The sequence below is a fragment of the Mytilus edulis genome, chromosome 1, assembly GCF_963676685.1.
Source record: "Mytilus edulis chromosome 1, xbMytEdul2.2, whole genome shotgun sequence".
Taxonomy (NCBI): Eukaryota; Metazoa; Mollusca; class Bivalvia; order Mytilida; family Mytilidae; genus Mytilus; species Mytilus edulis.
This window is the reverse complement of record NC_092344.1, coordinates 24113740-24134501: the sequence shown is the minus strand read 5'-3', so window position 1 is coordinate 24134501 and position 20762 is coordinate 24113740. Positions and strand designations below refer to the sequence as shown.

The following is a 20762-nucleotide window of genomic DNA, read 5'->3' as shown; positions in this document are numbered from 1 at the left end:
GTTTATCTGTCCAGATATTACACAAATGACAGGGAAACAGTTAACTGGAGACATGTAGTTAGTAAGTATCCGCCTATTAGATGTTTTCATTTGTTCAATCTTATAAACGTATTTATTTGCAATAAACACAACATCGTAATACATCCCTGTATTCAAGAATTACAAGATGTTTTTAACATATTCTGAAATACAACAAACAAATTAATGTCCAATAATTGTTCAATACGATAAGGAGTGTACACGCCTTAAAGTGTACAAACCAACATAAATAATAAAAAAAAGGGAATTTCAGATAAAAAAAATTACCAGTTTATTTACTGGGTGTAACTTTTTCTCGTCAGTTTTCATCTAGTGTTGTAACACAGTAAATGATTTAAAAGTCATGAAAATGGATTTTTTAAAGATAAACTGAATTATCTATCGTCGAAAACCAAACAAATTAAAGTAGGATGTAGTCCCAGATATGATATTATTATAAGAACGTCTGAACCAGATTCCATCTACATGCCTTACATATCATTTACTGTGTTACAATGCTACATAAAACTGACGAGGAAATATAACACTCGGCCATCAAAAGCTTCATTGATGTTGAGCCTATGTGGTCGAGGGGTCTAGCGCGTCGGGCACAATGCAAGGCAATTCAGTGCCACGATATCTCAGAAACATAAGTTCGAATCCCGTCCAAGGAAGAACAAAAAAATCCTTTCTGCAAATGCACAGATCAAACATAACATATGTGCAAAAGTTTAATATACTTAATCTACTATTTTTTAATAATATTAATACTTTATTTAATGTGAATTGTTTTTCTTGTGAATTTTTATCCGTCACTTTTTTTCCAGGACTTCTTACATTTTGACGAAGGATACGAAAGAACGTAAAGGAAGCACGTATTACATTCACACAATTACAATAAAGAGTATAATATATGGTTGATCCGGTAAAACAACATTCTTTTCTCAATCAAATGTATCTTTCAAAAAAAAAAATCACAAATAATACACGCTTTTATATCAGAAGATAAATAGTAAAATATCTTAATGACCTATCATTAAGTTTAGTATAAAACATATCAAAACAGTGGATGTTTAAGATAAATCACGTCTTTTCGCGCGTTTTCACAAGCAACAGGTTGTGACAAAAATGACACATGTTGTATGGATTATACAGGAAAAACAACATTTTGTGATAAGAAACTAAACAAAATGATAGAATTGTAAAATAAATTAGGAAAAGATAGCTTTCAGACAATGCTTTGATAATATCAAAAGAAAAGATATGGTCACCGCACGTTTTTTCTGGTTAAAATACAAAATAGGAAAATTCCATGTAGATTCCTTCAGAAAATGCACTGTTTAAGAGTTACCTCCCCTTAAAATACCAATTTGAAAATATTTAAAAACAACCAAAAACAATCTACAATTGTAAAAATATAAATATTTATAGGTTATATTCTTATAAATTGGTTCTTTTAAATGAAAATTCACCTTAAGTATCTACATTACTGAATCAAATTTTGCTAACTTGATAGAAAATCTGGACCTTAGATTCTCTGTTTTTTACAATCCGAGATGGCGAAAGACACCCATACCACCTTAAGGACATACGATACAGTTACAGGGGAGGTAATGACGTTCCTATTGTAATTGTTATTTTGGTGACGTCAAACTATGACTTATCGGGAAAAGAATCAATTTTCGACTGATTTTAATCATTCAAACTTATTTAACTTGAAAACGAGTTCATGGAACCCTCTTTTTTAAAATGTCATTTGGTTTGAATACGGGAGAAGATTATGTGTGCCAATTTTCATGATTACGTAAATAGTGCTTTTTTTTAAATTTGATAAATATACAGCAAAAAATGATGGTTTTTTTTCTGCATTCATGAACATTTGATAAATATGAGTTATTTCTGAATAAAAAATGAATAAATTTTTAGAATACTTATAAAATTCAGAAATTACATTTTTTTTAACAAAAAACAATTTGTGTTTATCTTTGAAAACAAAAAAGTTATGTCTTTCTTTCGAAAGAGAAAATACGGCCACAAATCTGAATTTTGAGCAAATATACAAAATTTCGACCAAATTTTACACAAAAAGTAGCACACGAAGGTATATTTTTTATTACATATTTGATATAATCAGGTAAAAAATAGTCTATATGGAAATTTTATCAAAATTTAAATACGGGATCAAAACTGAATCGTATGCCCTTAAACACATATGCACTTTTAAAGTACTACAATATGTTGATACCTATATTTTGACATTGGATGTGTACTGATTTATGTTCAAGTCTAAAAAACATTTGTTACTGACTTTGAACTAGGTGTCAGTACCTGCAAGTACTCTCTTATCTCTGAATAGTTTTTCGCTGTTGTGGGGATGAATATATACCATGCTACGTCCGGTCTGCTTTTTTCAAACTGACGAGTTATATATGAGCCCTTTTCAACAGAGTTGTATAGTTATTTTCTTATTTGGTGCGGTAAAACCACTGTCCCACGGTAAGGTCGATGCTACTGCTGGTTGACGTTTCATCCCCGAGGGTATCACCAGCCCAGTAGTCAACACTTCGGTGTTGACATGAATATCAATAATGTGGTAACTTTTTATAAATAACCTGTTTACATAACTTTGATTTTTCGAAAAACTAAAGATTTTTTTATCCCAGGCATAGATTACCTTAGCCGTATTTGGCACGACTTTTTTGGAATTTTTAATCCTCAATGCTCTTCAGCTTTGTAATTGTTTGGCTTCATAAATATTTTGATATGAGCGTCACTGATGAGTCTTATGTAGACGAAACGCGCGTCTGGCATACTAAATTATAATCCTGGTACATTTTGCTAACTATTTACACCACTGGGTCGATATCACTGCTGGTAGACGTTTAGTCCCCGAGGGTATCACCAGCCCAGTAGTCAACACTTCGGTGTTCACATGAATATCAATAATGTGGTAACTTTTATAAATAACCTGTTTACATAACTTTGATTTTTCGAAAAACTAAAGATTTTTTTATCCCAGGCATAGATTACCTTAGCCGTATTTGGCACGACTCTTTTGGAATTTTTAATCCTCAATGCTCTTCAACTTTGTAATTGTTTCGCTTTATAAATATTTTGATATGAGCGTCACTGATGAGTCTTATGTAGACGAAACGCGCGTCTGGCATACTAAATTATAATCCTGGTACCTTTTGCTAACTATTTACACCACTGGGTCGATATCACTGCTGGTGGACGTTTGGTCCCCGAGGGTATCACCAGCCCAGTAGTCAACACTTCGGTGTTGACATGAATATCAATAATGTGGTCATTTTTATAAATTTCCTTTTTACAAATCTTTGAATTTTTCGAAAAACTAAGGATTTTCTTATCCCAGCCATAGATTACCTTAGCCGTATTTGGCACAACTTTTTGATTTTTTTATCCTCAATGCTCTTCAACGTTGTACTTGTTTGGCTTTATAAATATTTTGATATGAGCATCACTGATGAGTCTTATGTACATATAGACGAAACGCGCGTCTGGCGTACTAAATTATAATCCTGGTACATGTACCTTTTGATAACTATTAAGAGAAGGTTGGACCGTCATAGACATGTTTAATCCCACCACGTTCTTACTAGTTGTCGTTGGTTCCTGTCTGTCATATTAGATTTTCATCAACTGTTTGTAATAATTAAGGCTGTTATATTTCAAAATTGAATTGTTTCATTACTTTCAGGTTATAGACGACTATACGATGTGGGGTTTTCTCAGGCTGTACGGTTGACTTTAATTAAATACATATTTTTGGTATGATGTTTTGTGTATAGTTGTTTAATTGGCAATCATACCAAATCTCCTCATTGTTGTAATGAAAATGAATGTATGTCTAAAACACAGTCCTTGTCTAGTTGTGGTAATTCAAAAATAATTATTCATGTACTCATATACAATATTGTTTTACAATTTAAAAGAAAAATAATCAATCCTTTCCTCTTTAGAAAATTTGTTTCGATATTTGTAATGTCTGAATAGTATATTTACACGGTCAATCATGTTGTCCTATTCATTTTAATGTAAACAAAAATACCCACACAAACTCAATTTATAATCATATTGGTATTCCTGTTTTATATACAGGCTAAGGTGACTAGACAATTTCATATATTTTTTAAATCTGTTATTTGGTCAAATAAAACTAGGATATGTTTTGTATAGCATGTTGTGTCTGTAGGCCTTATTCAAATCATTTGAATGCAGTCTCAAAACTAAATTACAGAAAAAAGAAACAGGAAAAAAAATTAAACAATAACTTAAGGCATATGATTATCTCCAGATCAGTTGAAAAGGAAATAAACGATTGTCTTATAACATTTATTTATACAAATAAGTGTGCTATTGATGCTTTTAAGATAATACAAAATGAGCAATGGAGTATGTTCGATAAGGTCCTAAAATGGCCCCCTTTTTTAGCGTAAATTTCAAATTCCGATTTATCGACCAATATCAAGATAAATTATAGCTAATACATTGACTTGCTAGGATATAAACCATTTCGTTGAAAATTTTACGTTTCTGCGTTTCATTATGACGTCACAAGTTGTACTCATGTTGATTTTTCACGAAAAAAACAATAAAAATGGGTAAATTTCCATAGACAATTGGACAGGAAACATAGAGCGCATACGTCGACAACAGTTATATTTTAAAATAATGTTTGTGAAGACATTTCACATGTCTTTTTTGAATCTTAAGCTTGTCGACGCCTGCGCTCTATGTTTCTTGGTCATTTATTTGGTTGAAATGTAGCTGATTTTGTCAAATTTCACCAAAATCCCTTATTTTGACCCTTTTTGGATGTAAAAATCAACGTGTTTAGAAATAAACTTTGACAAAAACAGTTCTGTTTAACTTTCTAACATGTATTGAGGGCAACTCAAAACATTTATTGTCTTGTAACTATGAACTTTATAATTGGGGCCAAATATGACCCTTACCGAACTTATTCCTTTGTCTGTCTTATATAAACAAAATTTGTACAATAAGAACTGTCCTACATTGACAATGGTAAGTAATTAATAGAACTGCCTTCAATTACTATATTATCTTTGTATCACAGTTTATTCTGTATTTTAACAAGCTAAACTGACATGTTTAAAAACTGTTGGTATTCAATTAAAATCATTATTTGTTTAACGACTATTAATTAACACTATCAATGTAATGGGCGGAAATTTATAAATTTCCTTTTTTCAAAGTCTCATTCACCAAAAGAACTTAAAAGTTTAAAAGGTTATAGATTATAGAGGGTAACCAGTGGATATATCATCATTTGTTTAACAGCCGTTATTACATAGAAGATTGTTATGATCAATTTTATGGTCAGCAAGTCTTTAAACGATTTTACATATTTAAAAGGGAGGAGTCATTTAGCACAACTCAAATGAAATGTTAATTTAATTTGTGGGTGATGTTGATTTATGATCAGTGGACTATCTAATTATAGACAGTTACTAGTGGATATATAATTATTTCTTAAACGGCCGTTATAACATAGACATATGTTATCATCAATTGTATGGTCACCAAATCTTTGTAGCCTACTTCTTAAATCAAAATTTTTCAACGAATTAAGAAGTTTAAAAGGTTGAGGTCATTTAGCACAACCTGAAGAAAATATTCCTTAAATTAGAGAGTAGCATCGACAAATGTTTAACAGATTTTCATATTTTCTAGGGTAAGAAGTGCGGATGAAATAATTATAAAGACCATAGTAAACAACTAGCTGTCGTACAAGGTTTTATTTGCAACTTTCAGTTTAAATGAGTAAACCCTTTGTCCATAACAAAATAAATAGAGATATTTGATCGTTACATCAGTTTTGTTTTTTCAGCAAACATTTTTGTATATGTTTATGCATTTTATCATTTGCCAAATTTCAAATATTATTTTAAGACTAACATATTCCTTTATGTTTTTGAAAAGGGACCAAGGGACTAGAAGCACAGCATAGGTCAACCACGATGATATATAAGTCCTATCATAGAAAACCCACAATCATAGTTTCCATGCCCAAATGATAATATCTGTTGATATGAAAGTATTCATCTTACATTGTTTTATATTCGGCAGCACTATACAAAAACAATCTTAAAATGCAACGACTTAAACTACAAGATTACGACATGGTACCTCTTTAATATGAATCGGCAATTGTATTATGTATATAAAGTTAAGATATACCACACCAAAAAATAATGAAATGCAAACAAGTAAATACTGCTAATTTGTAAAAAAAAACAAAAGAAGAATTAACAAGCGACCAATAAATATGCAAAAATGATAAGAGGTTTGACGGGGAATTTTTTTTTCTTCGTGTTATTTTTTTATTGAACAACCATACAATTTTACAAGCAAAAAATAGTCTGTTCGTAAATTTAGATAGTTCTGTTTACACGGGAATCTATAGTCTATGTAAAAATTGAGCGTTCCTAAATTTAAAAAGTTTAATCACCAGAAAAGCTGTTGTATTGTTTTCATTTTTTCTACATAAATATTTGCAACAAAAGGGCCTGTTTTATTTTCCCTATTGCTAATTTTCTTTTTTGCAAGACGATGTTCCTTTTAAAAAAGGTTCAAAATGCGATCCAAGTTCAGGTCATACTTACTCATAATAATTTATTTTTTTCACCTTGCGTAGCTTCTGTTTGTATACAGCTCGTTTCATGCGATATATTTCTATGACATGATTTTTTAATATTCATGTCCTTGAACCTTGCGTCAACATTCAGGACACAATTCTGTAAAAAAAACAAAGAACTAAGGGGGTGAGTTCGATTGAATATTGTAATAATATGCTTAAATGTTTAATAAATCATGGTCGATCATGTGCAATGATGAATGGTCGTCTAAATCATCTTCCCTGAACATGAAAATATGACCTGTCGTCCGATTTTTATCACGTGACATTACGTTTTCAATTGATAAAATGTCACAGGTATTTGGGTCTAGCTCAACCTTTTTTATGCTGCAACATTCTCTACAAACATTTGGCAATAAGTAAAGGTGCTTGGAGTTGGAATAGTTTCTATACATTGTTTATTTTGAATGAATTATCTGTGATTTTTCTACTTTGCTTTTACCTCGGGAATATATAGATTGCTCTTTGTAAATACAGCTGTTTCACAAACCACGCTTTTTTTGGGGAGACATATAATATTCATCGATATGTTAACTGGTTAACGTACTGGTTCCCTTATATGATCTCTGTGTTTCATCCCATAGAGACATAACTTGGGAATGTTACCAGTATAGAAAAACACGGTCCAAAAATAGAGGAAGTAGTAATATTAAAATTATATGGTTCGCTACTGACCCCTACGGATCCATAGAGGGTTAGTTAAATCCATAGGAGTGAGGCCGGAGGTTAAAATTAAAAGTTATTTAAAATAATGTAGATTGAAAATTTATTTTTGGAAAGTTAAAAAGTTTAGAAGTTATTAATATAAGATATAGTCAAAGCTTTTAAGTGTTAACAGTTAAATTTGGGGTGTATTTTTGAACTTCTATTTAATATTTTGGTACTGTTTGCATGGTAACTATAATTTTCCTTAGAGAACCTCTGGTTCTTAGCCATATTCCAGTTTGTTCATAACGTTCAGTAATTTTCCACATTTTGTATATATATATATGTCTGTCTGGTATCTATTGCCCTCGTGCTGATGGTAATAATGGTGAAACTGTTGGTGTATCTGTAAAATATAATATATTATCATGTATTTGTGTTATAATCATAGATTGTATTAATAAGAAAAGTTTTGGAAATAATTCTTAAATTTTTAAGTCTATTATTCTGAAGTACAAAATGTAAATGCATTTAAAGCAGAGGAAAATATTTCAAACTTTAATTGTAAGCTTTTGCAAAAGTTAAAAGTATTTGCGGGGACGCAAATAATGGAAAGGGGATAAAATGTAGAGTACGAAGACTAGGGTACATGTATTTTATTGTGACATGTTATAGACATGTAAGTCTAGTACATAGACATGTAAGATATTTTGATGTATGTTTAAATTGATATTGATAAAGCATACTGTTTAATATTCTGTATTTTTTATGAAAGTTATTATATGGGAAACAGTAACTGTGTGAAATAACTTGTATTATACTACTTGGAATGCTTGTAGTCTGGAACATATATGATAATTGAAGCAAATAAGTTTAATTTAACATTTAATAAAGTAAAGTTAGAACAATTACAATGTTATGAGTTTTCTAGAAATATTGAATTACTGTCATTTGTATATTTGATAAACCAGTTGAAGTTCATGTAATAATTTACCAGTTCATAGTAATAATCCACTGAATAATCCAACTGTATGTCTTGTATTTTGGTGAAGATCAAATTGTAGAAACTGTAGTAAATCGTAGTAAATTCCACGCACCTGTGCTAGAGTTTTATGAATGAAATGTATTGACATGCGCAGTAGAACTAATGTGTCACTTCGGACGATTGTTCAATAAAAACACTATTTTTACGTGTTGGCAACTGTTTTCACATACTCCTTGTAATTCCTTTTAGTATTTGTAGTCAACGTCTTCAATGTTTTGTTGATGTTAATGTTCATTATCCTTAATATTTAACATTTTGATCCGCCGGTGACACACAAACTTTTCGCAATGTTGTTTACGTATTGTGACTTCCGGTGGCGCTGTATATATTGTTGTATTTTTAGTTACCATAGAAATTTGTTTAGTACCATGCAAACTTTGTTTATTATATAAAGGTTACTAAAATTGTATATTATTGTGATTATTGTAATTTATTTGAGAATTCAAATATTTAGTTGGACGGCAAGCGCGCGATCCAACAATCCAGCAATTTTCCAACTTTGCCAACAATCCAACATTGACGTAATTTCGACGCTTGGTCGTCAGTTCTGCTTAAACTTTTGGTTCTTACAGTTGGTATTTTTATTTGCTCGTTATTTATTTTATTCAAAATGGTTAATTTTTTTTAGAAACTTTTTTTTTTTAAAGATTAAATTGTAAAGGAAAATAGTAAAGTTAGCGTTTTCAAAGTTAAAAAGGAATATTTCATTTTAGCGGACTCTTGGAGCCGGACTCCTAAATTTTGATCATTTGCTTAAAGTATTTTATTCTTTTGGTAAATTTAGGAAAGTTCTTTAAAATTGTTTAAGAATATCTTTTGAGTTAATTATCGAATTATTGCTGGCAAAGCTTTATTTCTAGTTATCTTTTAAAGTTAGGATTATTGAAATTGTTCATTGAAGTTCACGTTTACTGTTAACATTTGTCTTTTTGTAATACATAGAATTAAATAGGATAGTAGGCAGTTAAGGGATAATTTCCTAAAGGTATGGAAATTATGATAAACAAAACAGTTTATTTAAGGTTATAAACTGTAGTCCATTGTTAGTTGTTATTCAGGAAAGGTTCTGAATATAACTAATAATAATAAACATTTGTTTATGTAACTGGTGAGGTATCAGTTACAACTATATACAAAAATATCAGAAAGAGGTATTCTGATTAAATTCACTTGAAGTAAGGATTTTCTCGTAGGTAATTTATTTTCTTAGTAATATAGCAGAACTCAGCCTTTTTATGTATTTTTCTGACACACCAACATATTATCTCTTGAGTGGAGGGATAAATTAATAAATATCTCTTGAGTGTAGAGATGAATAAGAAAATATCTTTTGAGTGTAGAGATAAATTACTAAATGTATTTTACTGAATAGTTGTTGTTTATCTGGAATATAAATGAAAATATATGATTCTTGAAATGAATAAAATGTAGAAACTTATTTACGCGACTTTTAGCAAATGCCTATATTATACTGACCAGCTCATATCTTGTCATACTGACTTTGTTATAAACAAACTACTCATAAAATTTGAGTAAAAACTCTTGGGTCGAAGCATTTCAAACCCCTGCCCGCTACAATACCCTCATTTTCCAGTGCAAGTTCAAATTTCACATACCTTTATCCAGACGGTCAATACTTTAGGACCTAACTATAGTATGTATATCTATTTCTTTCCCATCCCGAACTTGTATTAGCTATTTGCCACTAGATGTGAAGCGACGAACAAACCAGCAACCTATCCTATTTCGTTCATGCTAACCGATAAAAGGGAAATATTAAAGGGCATATTGTAACGTTTACATATTGATAACAACAAAACTACACACGATTTTTTGTACAAATTAAAAAAAATCAATAACTGAGTTTATATTATATTCGATATCAGGTATATGCCTATTTGAATCGGAATAATTATTGCGATTTTCGGAAAAGCTGCATGCAGATTCATGTATCAGATATCAGAATGCGAGTTCTTATTATTGCGATGATCAACCAGTCGCATTATTTGCATTGATAAAAACTACGAAATAATTTCTGAATTTACAGTATATTAACACTGATTCAAACGTTACTTTGAGCCTGGAACCAACGTACCCCTTGATTTGAAGCCCTATTATGAGAGGATAGTGTTTGATCAGTTAAGTATCCCCCTTCCCTCAAAAATGTTCAAAGGAGCTCAAAGCCCTTCATGTTGAAACAGGAGCAAAACAATGAAAAAAGGATGAAACTCAAAAGCCGTTTATCCCCGAGATTGTGACTAGTTGGTTATGCTAAGTTTAGAATAATCATAAATGTAGAACAAGTACAGTTCGCTACGATGTGTATTGTATATGTCATAGGAACTTATAGTAAAAAGGCAGTCCTATTGTCCGTGTCCTGTCAGTATTACTTGTATAAGCTTGTAACTGATCATAATTTCAATCTTTTCAAAAACGTTTACATGACAAATATGTTATTATTTTACAACATTTAAATGTTTGCTTTTTTTTAAAACATAATAAAATAACAAATTAATATGTATCAGTCCGATGGAACATCCAATATTGAGTTACCTTTATTGTCCAATGTTTGATTATTTGTATCCAATTTGACATCCTGTAACCCGGTTAACATTGTTTAAGCATTACACTTTTTCAAAAAGTTTACAAAATAATACATCATATCGTATACTGCTGATACAATGGGTTGAGTTTAACATCAAAAACTCAACAGAGCAAACAATAGATTTGAATATCATCTCTGTAAATCTCTGTATTTTAATAAAATTCAAAAGAATAGCATAAGTTATCCAATGCAAAAATAACAAGAAATTGAGAGACAGTAATTGGTTACCTAGGCATTGATTTGAATTGGATATTACTTTTTAAAAGTGTTTAAAATAAGTACATGTAAGTGTTTGATTTCCCCTTCAATGTATATATAGTTTTATCAACCTGCAACCAATGAAGTAAATACATATTCCACCACTGCAACAAGAGTGTTACGATATTTCTCCAATCGAGACAGTAACATTTTAATATTTGAAGCGCGAGGATTGTCGAGCTATTTTAATAATTGAAACTAACTGTTGAGAGTGGAGAAATATCGTCATACACTAGTTATAATGGCGAAATCGGTTTCACTAAAGATTTTTATCCTTCCTTTGTAAAGATTTGAAGACAGTTGTGTACTTTTTATGAGACGTTATTAAACATGCATGGTCGCCTTTTTTCTTGACGTCACAATAGGAAAATTCAGAAGAAACCAAGAAAATTTGACGTCACAATTAAATTTCAACCAATCATTTACTGAGAACAGATATGCCACTAGTAACGAGAACTATTTTTTTCACACTCTCAAAAGTTAGAGATATCACATTTCAAATCAATCAGGCAAATACAATTAAGTGCCTTTAGTACGTTTTCTTTTGTTTCTTTATTTTAACTTTTAAAGAATATTTTACGAATTTTGACTATTCTTCATATATCAAATGTTCTCACATCTTTGGTTTCATGTTAACTCTCTGGTACCCACAATAAAACATTTTCCCTCTGTATAAACAGACCTCTAAAAGAAACTTACAATTATATAGATTCATGAATATCTGTTTATATATATCATGAGACGTTTATGCTTTACGAAAAACAAGAGCAAATATAACCGTGGTACAGTTCAGCTAATATATTGATGTATATAAAAATTTGTGAAAAAGGCCGTCTTTAACACCAGTTGCGTTAATTCATAAAAACAATTAACAGTATAATCTGATTATATATGATTTATTTTGCAGCAGAATATTGTGGAATTACTGGTGCTCATGTAAGAATTATTAAAACTGTTTAAAACAGTCTCAAATAATGAAAATAGCTTCAAATTAATATACAATTTTAATGTCATAACTGTGTTAATCAACAAAACTGATGGCGTTAATCATGTGTCATCAAATTGTCGGTGTATTTAATAAAATAAATCAACAACAAGACTTCACGGAATCTAGCTTTGAGGAAGCAGAAAATTATTACGAATCAATACTACCACAAAAACATCAATACTTATGTAATTGGGTTAGCTGTATAATACATAATCTTCCCTGCAGCCCTTATCAAAGAAAAGAATAAACAACAATTGTTAAAAAACAAATTTGCAAACATATACATGGAATACATTAGTAAAACAGTTGAGAAAAATGATAATACATTACAACTGCATAAATTGTATGAACAAAATACACATGATGAAATGATTAATATTTAATATTTTTTTCAATTGGTTGATTTCATCCGTTATTTTTTATTTAAAAGAATGAACATTAATTTTGTAATATTTCTTAAAGATACAGGCAAATTTTTACACAGGAATGGTACAGAATACAGAATAAATGTCATTAACAATTGAACAAACTTGCTAGTAAGATATGATGGCGCATCATTTTTGATACACTTAAATGTCATCACAAATTTGTGATATTTTTTCCTCTGTTCAACAGTCAATCAGTTTAAGTCTTTGAATAAGGGATCAGAAGGAACAAAAGATTCTGCTTCAATTCTAGCCGCTCTCTATTGTCATTTTAAAATCCCATTTAAACCCTCACTGCTACAACTACTCATAACAATACAACAATAATCAGTTATAAGATATACCCATTATAAAATATTTTTTCTGCAATTTAAATTTAGAAATATCTTAATAGTAGATATAGCCTAAATGAAATATTTGAACAGATCAAATCAACTTGGTTTGTTCAGTTGAGAAAATATAATGTTAATGCCTGAGAGGTATTGATTTCAGTGTATCATTACTTAATGTGGGTTAATAAAGAGTGGAGAAATGTTTGGTATATTTTCATATGCATAAAGAGCAAATTGATATTTGTATATTCCTTTCAGATAAAGTTTAAAGTATGAGACATTATGTCCATGAATCCCTTTTGAAGAAAAAAACACTTAAAAATTCATAATAGATATACATGTAGGAAGATGTGGTATGAGTGCCAATGAGACAACTCTCCATCAAAATAATACATACTAAAATGTTTTGATAGAAAATGACATGGGACTCAAGGAAACGTCACTATGTATTCATTTTCTAAACAAAATGTTCAAATTGGCCCATTTTTTTGTGTTTTATTTATGGTTGTGGAGATTAGACATGTTTTAGGTAAAGGATGAAGGTAAATCCAGAAAAGTGCTTCGGACGATAGAAATTATTAATGGTGTTGTTTCCAATTCTGTAAATCACTGGGTCGTTACTACTGCTGGTGGCCTATCAGTCTCCGAGTGTATCATCAGCTCAGTAGTCAGTATTTCGGTACTGAATTGATTTAACAAACTTTTCTTAAATTGTCCGTTTATGAATTTTGAAATTATATTTAAACAATTAAAAAAATTGGAAGCAGCATTATCGAGGCTATGGACAATAGCGCGTGCATGGTTTTACTAAAACCAATGTATTTTTTTCAAAAACACTTGACTATTACCTTAAAGAACCACATTTGTATTTTTCTGTAAATAACACTGATATACAATACTCTCAAGCCCATCAGTATGAAACTGTGTATAACATTTCCCGACGAATACTTTGTGGTTAGAAAGAAAACAGAACTGGACTGGACTGTTAATAGAAGCTAACCCCGATCTTTGTCGGCAAATAGATGCGCTGAAACGTCATGCATGGTGTCTGTGTGCTTGCATATCAAATAAATTAAGAAGCACTAAATGTATTAAGAGCGGAGCTGCAGGTTGCATTGCGTCAGAATGTGATAATGCCCACATGAAGATGGTAAAAAGTAAACGAACAATTTTGGTTCCTTGTTTTAATATGATAAAAGTTATAGGCAAGATTGGAGTGCAACATATTGATTACTTTTCGTTGTGCATTGAAGGATCAGAAATGATTATTTTGGAGTCAATAAGAAACGAAATGATATCCGGAAAAATTGTGGTAAATATTTGGTCTTTTGAATACAGGACATAGGTTGGAACGAAAACTATTGTAAAAGAGTCATTCCAGAAATTAAAGAGTTTACAATTTTTTTTATTGGAGGTTATGTGGAACATTCTCAGTTAAATAATGAACATGGTGATAACAGAGATGACATGGCATTGGATGTTTTATTTGTTCGTATTAATTTTTCGATGTTTTCGAATGGTACATTATGTTTATTAGAAAGAATGAGGAAAGGCAGTATATCTAGTTATTAAAGCACCATAGTTTTAATGTATGGAAACATTTTTAATTAGGCCTTTTGACCCAGAAAAGAGGGGGGTTTATTCAGTTTGTTCAACATGAACCAACAGTAAATTGATGTTAGGTTCCGTTACGAAATTAAATCAAGTTAATTTTTAAATTAGACTAAGTCTTTAACATGTTATATGAGTCGGTCAAATCAGGGCAACTTATATTAGGAACTTTCAAAAGTGAATTTCTAGACTAATAACAGTAATTTGTTTTTCAAATTAGTTACATAATATGCAAATTACATAAGAGTCCGTACTTTTGATAAGTTGACATCAATGCGAACTAATTTCAAAATTATGTTTAATTTAAGAAATAGTTGATGCAAGCTATACTTTATTGTAGTTTTAACATAGGTAGGCATTATATTCGTGATTATTTTTGCCGGAGCGATAGTGAGGGCTAAAATGACAAAAATAGTATGCCTAAATAAAGGCAACAGTAGTATTCCGCTGTTCAAAATTCATAAATCGATTGATAAAAAGCAAATCCGGGTTACAAACTAAAACTGAGGAAAACACATTTAATATAAGAGGAGAACTACGACACAACATAAACAAAACATTAAAATGTAACACACACAGAAACAAACTATAATAAAACAATTATTATTTTCCTGACTTGTTACATGAGATTTTGATAAAAAAAAAATGGTGGGTTGAACCTGGTTTTGTGGCATGCCAAACCTCCCGCCTAACCATGTTAAAACTGCAATAAAGTACAATTCTTGACTTGGCACAGGCATATGTAGAATAAGTAACCTCAAATTTCCAAAATATTCTATACAAACACCAAATGAAAAAAAAACTTGTGCTTGGAAACACCCAAGATTATGACCTATATTTGTTTTACTTCAATGAAATAAAGAATTAATTACCCACAACTGGACATTTTAGAAATATTTAGTTAAGATAACAAGTTCTCAAATTTTTACTTCTTCATTACTATTTTTTTTAATACAATTAAGAAAAGAATTGGGGAATTGGTCAAAGCGACAACAACCCGACGATAGAGCAAACAACAGCCGAAGGCCACCAATGGGTCTTGAATGTAGCGAGAAACTCTCGCACCCGGAGGCGTCCTTCAGCTGGCCCCTTAAAAATTTGTATACTATTTCAGTGATAATAAACGTCATACTAAATTCCGAATTATACACAAGAAACTAAAATGCAAAATCATACAAGACTTACAAAGGCCAGAGGCTCCTGACTTGGGACAGGCGCAAAATTGCGGCGGGGTTAAACATGTTTGTGAAATCTCAACACTCCCCTTATACCTTTAGCAAATGTAGAAAAGTAAACGCATAACAATACGCACATTTAAATTCAGTTCAAGAGAAGTCCGAGTTTTATGTCAGAAGATGTAACAAAAGAAAATAAACAAAATGACAATAATACGTAATTCACAACAGACTACTAGCAGTAAACTGACATGCCAGTTCCAGACCTCAATTAAACTGATTGAAAGATTATGTCTTTATCAGATGAATATCAGGCACAGTCCCTCCCAAAGGAGGTTTAGTATCATATTATCATAAAATATATGAAACGAACATAACCCTTGTCATGCCAACAACTGTTTTTTTTAATATATGTGTTTAGTTCCGATGCAGAGACCCTATAAGTGAATCAATATTAAAGCCGAAATATGCAATCTTTAATGACCTGACAACAGTATCGTCACAATATCCCTTCTTAATAAGTCTGTTTAAGTTTTTTTTAGCTTTTGAGGTAAAAACTGACATGTTTGTGCTTTGTAAAGAATATTACCATAAAAGATTGAATGGGAAATACCTGAACGTATAAGATGTCTGCATGTTGAGTTATATTTACGAATTATTTCCTTATACCGATGATAAAATTAAGTAAATGTTTTGACTAGTTTGTGATACCGAAAACCCTAGTCTGGTGTAATATTTTTTCAGTAATACATAAATTTCTCTTGCTAATATATTATACGTTGTTACATACACGAGCGAATCGTACAAGTTGAGATATATAAACACCATAAGATGGTGAGAAGGGAACGTCACCATCTAAAAATGGATAATTAACGATAGGAAATGAAAAATCATCTCTTTTATCATATTTTTTTGTAATTAGCTTCCCGTTAATGATATAGATATCAAGATCGAGGAAAGGGCAGTGGTCATTGTTAGAAGCTTTATTTAAAGTAAGTTCAACAGGATAAATTTCTTTAGTATGGGATTTTCTAATTTTTGAAGGCCGAACGGTGACATATATTTGTTAATTTCTATGTCGTTTGGTCTCTTGTGGAGAATTGTCTCATTGGCAATCATACCACATCTTAATTTGTAGATTAAAATGTGTTTTTTTTAAGGTGATATGTTAAAAATCAACATTGTATATTTCAGCCTCAGTTGGTTGCTATGCAAAACAGATGGTTGCAATGAAGATTTTATGCAAATTTTCCTTCTCAATTGAAAAGGCTTATTTAGACATTTGTTCAGCAATACAAATTAAATCATATGAATACTTTTTTTGTAATATTAACCCCTATAAGACGACAATATTTGTAGTTTTTGTACAACATTGCTTCCGAAACCACACAATTTTGGATAGCTGCCACCAATATAAATACAAATGTCTACCTAATTTTCTTTTGTCTTTGAATTATATGATATTCTGTTATTTTTGTCAGTACCATATTGCATATTACATACATCTGGATTTGTTTACTATTTTGACCTAAAAGTTGCTTATTCTTGTGTAAAATTAATAAACTTGAACCGTTTGATTTTCCTGTTACCATCATAGCAACTATAAATAAACCTTTTATTACATTGTAGATACAATTGTTTTAGCTTATCCTTTTAAGAAGTAAAATCACAAAAATACTGAACTACGAGGAAAATTCAAAACGGAAAATCCCTTATCTAATGGCAAAATCAAAAGCTCAAACACATCATACGAATGGACAAGAACTGTCATATGCCTGACTTGGAACAGGCATTTTTTAAAGTAGAAAATGATGGATTGAACCTGGATTCATAGCTAGCTTCACTTGGATGACAGTCGAATCAAGTTCCATTATATTGACAACGATGCGTGAACAAAACAAACAGACAAAATAAGAAAAATGTCAATAATACGTCAGTCAACATCGTGCTATAATTCTCATTACTAAAAATAAACCTACAAACATGTAACAAAGAAGCACAAAATGGCATACAAACCAAGCATATTTGGTAACAATACAGACAAGAATATACAAATTTACGAAAGTACAATAACGCAATGGCGGGATGTAGAAGTACAGAGCCACGATATGTATGTAACAAAGAAACATATAAACAATTATATAGACAAAGCACATAGCAAAATTGAAACACGAGCAACAAACAAATTTTAGAAGTAACACCAAAAGGCAAATTAACAAAGCACAATTTGAAAAATGAAAATTAAGAATACGAGAATGCCATGAATGATAATGACAGAATGTACAACTATCTTTATTCCAATAAAAACAAACAAATACTAAACGAAAATGTGCATATTAAATGTATCAACCTAATTCATTGCTTTCTCTCTTTTAAGGGTTTGTTATGTTTTAAATCTACCTATAAACGATTGAAATGTGTTAAGTAATGGGATAGAATGATCAGATCATTATGGCTCTAACATTATATCGCGTGTAAACATCACTCAGGTAGAATTAAAGGGACGCACTGAAGGCCAATAGAAATACCCACTTCACGTCAATACAGATATCCCCGAAACGTCCATATTTGTTGTTCAGGAGAAAATTTAAAGCATCAAATCATATATCTTTCATATTTTCAGTAAGTGTACATGTGTCTTGCATACTTTCTTTTTGGTTACAGACAAGGGTATTTAACGAGTTACAGTTAATAATTTTGCAATGAGATTTTGTGAAGACCATTTTATCAAATATGAAAACTTTTTCTTGATAAGACAGTATGTTTATATGTTATGGATGACAATTTAAAAAAATATTACGGACCAATCTCTTGACAAAATTGCGAACTGGTATTCAGACAAAACTAATCAGTTTTGAAATCTGGCTGTTCAAGATTTGGGATCAATAGACTTATAATTTTCCGCTTTTTGAAGTATAGAGGAACATTGTTTTACTTACGGTTCTTTTATATATGTATGGACACGTGATTATTAATTGTAGTATCAAGTGAGTGGTCATTTTTCGCGGGTTAATTTCCCTATAAGACCATTCTCTCGCCAACTTCGAACTAGTCATGTTCAGAATTAATATTGGTTCATAATTGTTTGAATTTTTCTTATTTTGTACTATATATTGGTATTTTGTTTAGTAGTACACATTTTTTTGATATTTTGTTTATGTAAACATAAGCTTATTTTCAGTACTGTCCGATGTACACATCTCGAGACGATCTTCCGAGCATTAGGGTTTGGACACAGGTTTCCATATCGACAAAGGTAACTTGGTTGTTGGTTTTTCCTTGCCGGCGGGTTCGCATATGAATAAGTATTTTTTCAATTCGTACTGAAAGCTTGAACCTTGTTTTTATGTATATAGATATCATTTGTAGAAAATATTATGTGTATTAATGATAGATTATAATAACATCCGGTGTCCTTCGAGTCTTGTGGGCGATCGGCTATATTAGAATTGTGTTTGATATATTTGTTTGTCATATATTGGTATAGTGTGTACCAAAACTTACTTGAATAATAGAGCTATTTTATACATAAAATTAGTATTGTTAAAATTATTAACACTTGCGAACTCTATTCTTAAGCATAACGATTATATAACACCATCTTTGTATATTACCATCATATATTAGTACCATTGTGCATATCTTAAGGGTTATTTATGTTTTTCCTTATCTGCGAAGTATCGTCTATTCTAGGCGATTCGGTAAAAAAGTTTTTTAAGGCAGAGCTGTCTCATATTATCAAATAATGTCGATATAGCAAATGTTTTCTTTTCCGTATCATCGTAAATGAAAAGTAAAGACGTACAACTAAGCTTAAAACACGTGAATCGTCAAAACGGTTGTTACCCACTTCAAATCAACCATTTCTATTTTAGTTAGAGGAAAAAAATTATAAAGTTTTAGTTTGTCCTGAATATGAATACTTTATTGTCATAATCAAAATATTTTTTCAGGGCCATCGTTAAAAAGAAAACCTGGAGACGTAAACTTTGTATGTGCTTTGCAAAGTTATAGATAAATCCATTTGGTGACATGTGACGCCGTTTAACCACAACATGTCGTAAAATAAACAATCAGTACCTTTATTAATAATTCCTTTGAAGAACGAGTTCAAGGTGAATTCCAATTTTGGTCTGGTAAGGTGCAGTCGGAGAAACCCAATAAAAGTAAACAAGATGGAAAAAAAAATATTTGTTATTTCTTTCGACAATAATGAATTGTAATCACCAGAATTTTTTTTCATAAAATGCGCAAGCGGAAACTCTTTATATATTCATTCCTTTTACCAATTCAGCCATATACATTTCCATTGATGCATTTTATCCAGTTATTGAAATCACATGCGAGCCTTCATTTGTATATTGCAGTTGTTATCCATTCGTTTTATGTGTTTGAGCTTTCGATTTTGATATTTGAAAAACAGCTACCATATATCAAAGAAATCCGGACAGGAACGTTAACACCTACCCGGGAATATCGTATGCAATAGACTATTTTCATATTACCGACTTTTGACTACAGTTTATATTATTTTTCGACAAGTTACCTACGACATCCTGGTACTCGGTCAATTATGAGCAATGTAAAGAAGTGACATCAAACATTTAATTGGCACAATTCTAGGGGAAATTATACTGTTTCATATTTTCTTTCCACGACAAACCCATCGGAAAAGAGTAAAATTTCCCCTCAAATTACACCGTTTAAATGTTTGATGTTACTTATTTACGTTGCTCTTAATTAGCCGAGTACTAATATGTCGTAGGTAACCTGTCGAAACATAATATAAACCGGAGTCAATAGTCGGTAATATGAAAATAGTCTATGGGATATGTATATAGCTAATATGCTGCGCTGCTAGAATTTTGGACTTTTGATTTTGCCTTTTGATTTTTGATTTTTCCTTTTTGAATTTTCCTCGGAGATTAGTAGTTTTGTGTTTGTACTTTATCTTTGTACGACATATCAATTACGAGAT

The 20762-nt window shown here is 30.8% G+C and overlaps 1 long non-coding RNA gene across 1 annotated transcript; it reads right to left on the bottom strand.

Annotated features, from left to right (window-relative positions):
- Positions 1 to 4360: 4360 nt before the first annotated feature.
- LOC139528373 (uncharacterized) lies at positions 4361 to 9987 on the bottom strand. Its single transcript, XR_011665581.1, has 2 exons — positions 8340 to 9987; positions 4361 to 7751 (listed from the first exon to the last, which is right to left on the bottom strand). It is a non-coding gene; the product is annotated as an uncharacterized lncRNA (long non-coding RNA).
- Between the last annotated feature and the right edge of the window lie 10775 nt (positions 9988 to 20762).